Here is a 2,115-nt window from a genome sequence, read left to right as displayed (position 1 = left end):
AGAGATAGAATTAGCATTCTCATGGGAAATAAAAGGACTATTTAATTGACAATCAGAATTAGTATGTCCCATTTGACCACATAAATCACATGAGATGCTAGATGGTGTATTAATGGCTGCAATATTAAAGGTATCCGGTTTCTTATTCAGATTAGCAATTTGCACAGATAGGGCTGCAAGGGAATCGATGTGGTGTACTCCCCTCTGATTGGTTCGGTCATTGCTCCACTGGTAGCTGTTAGATACCATCTCCTCCACTAGGTCATATGCTTCCTCTGGAGTTTTCCTCATGATCGTACCACCTGCTGCTGCATCAATAAAAGATTGATTAGAGGGGGTAATACCATTATAAAAAGTCTGAATTTGACGTCAAGTTGGTATCCCATGGTGAGGACACTTCCTAAGAATCTCCTTGAATCGTTCCCATGCTTCATACAAGGATTCCCTCTCAAATTGAGCAAAAGTAGTAATATCATTAATTAACTTTGCTGTTTTGGAGGGTGGGAAATATTTAGCGAAAAATTTTTGGGTTAGATCATTCCAAGTGGTGATACTTCCTGTAGGGAGTGAGTTAAGCCAATCTTTAGCTCTATCACGCAATGAAAAAATAAATAATCTAAGCCTAATAGCATCATCACTAACTCCATTATGTTTAAATGTATCACATATTTCTATGAAGTTAACAATGTGTGCATTAGGGTCATCACTTGGTAACCCACTAAACTGAATACTTGTTTGGATCATTTGAATTATTGCAGACTTGATTTTGAAATTGTTGGCATGAATGGTGGGCTTGAAAATGCTGGATGTCACCCCATCAATGTCTAGACAAGCGTAGTCCAAGAGGGTGTGATTTCCTTCTGCCATTTCTCCTTCAATTTCTATGGCTGGTTTGCCAATAACAACCTCCTCTCTTGCTTTACCCTTGTTGGCCCTTTGCAACAATCGAAGGGTCCTTTCAATTTTAGGATCGAATTCAGCTAGTCCTTCCTGTCTAGTGCGTGTCATGAACTAGTAATTCTGAACAAGCAAGAATTCGAACAAATAAAAATAGAATAATAACAGAAATAAAAAGAAAATAGAATAATAATAAAAACAGAAATAAAAGGTCCAAATTAATCAAGGTTAACAAATTCTAATATTATTTTAGGATTAAATCCCCAACAACGGCGCCAAAAACTTGATAGCTATAAATATATAACCCTAGCAAGTGCACTAGTTATCAAGTAGTATAATAATATCGTTCCCACAGGGATTTAACAAAATTAGTATTAGACAATTTTGGTCCAATTCGAACCCTAGATTCAGTCCAAATAGTTTTGGTCCAATCTAGTCTGATATTGTCCGAAATTGATTTTCAATTCAAGAATTAATTCAAGGAAGATTTGAAATTAATAATTTTTTATTTTAGACAATCATAAATCAAATATGGATTGTTCACACCACCTGAAAAACAGAGGTTAATCACTAGGGTTGTAGTTTCATAAACTACAAAACGCAGCATGCGATCTCTCCATCTGCAAATTTCCAGTGCCGCCTTCTTCTTCAATCAAGAAAATAAAATAAAACAGAAATCCTATTTCTATTAATTACTTACATCCTTGATTGAATCCTATACATTCAGTTTAGAAAAATAAAATTATTTTACAGACCGAATTGAATAGAAAAATAAAAGGATTGCGTAGACCATTTGCGCCAAATCTGCACTTCGATCTCCAGGCTTGAATAGTCCATTAAATCAAAATAAATAAAGAACAGTTCTAAATAAATTTCAGATTTAATAAAAATTAATTTCAGATCAATCGCCCTCAACAAGAAACGATTTCTTGAATTAAAGAAAATAATCTGCGCAAATCTTGGTAGAACAGCTTCTGCCCACTGAAAGAATGGTAGGATCCATCGCATGGACGCCAAAAAGGTTGTGGAATGGATGGGCGAATTTAAAAAATTTCCTACCTTTCTTCTAACTAGGAATCATATTCCCTAAATTTAGAATACAATATTCAAGGATCCTACTTGAATCATAATCGAACCAGATCTGAACCAAAAGACAAGGGAGGAATTATACCTGATCCAAAGAAGCACTATCTCCCAAAGTTGGTGTTCACGCCCAAA

At 35.2% G+C, this 2,115-nt stretch overlaps 1 non-coding gene across 1 annotated transcript; it reads left to right on the top strand.

The window, feature by feature from the left end:
- The first annotated feature begins 379 nt into the window (after positions 1-379).
- LOC148874551 (small nucleolar RNA R71) lies at positions 380-486 on the top strand. The gene has a single exon (XR_016106060.1). It is a non-coding gene; the product is annotated as a small nucleolar RNA R71 (small nucleolar RNA).
- Positions 487-2,115: the final 1,629 nt, after the last annotated feature.

Source organism: Nelumbo lutea, chromosome 1, assembly GCF_056320005.1.
Source record: "Nelumbo lutea isolate HS-2025 chromosome 1, American lotus-T2T, whole genome shotgun sequence".
NCBI lineage: Eukaryota > Viridiplantae > Streptophyta > Magnoliopsida > Proteales > Nelumbonaceae > Nelumbo > Nelumbo lutea.
Note: the sequence above shows the minus strand (reverse complement) of the source record. Positions and strands in the feature narration are given on the sequence as shown.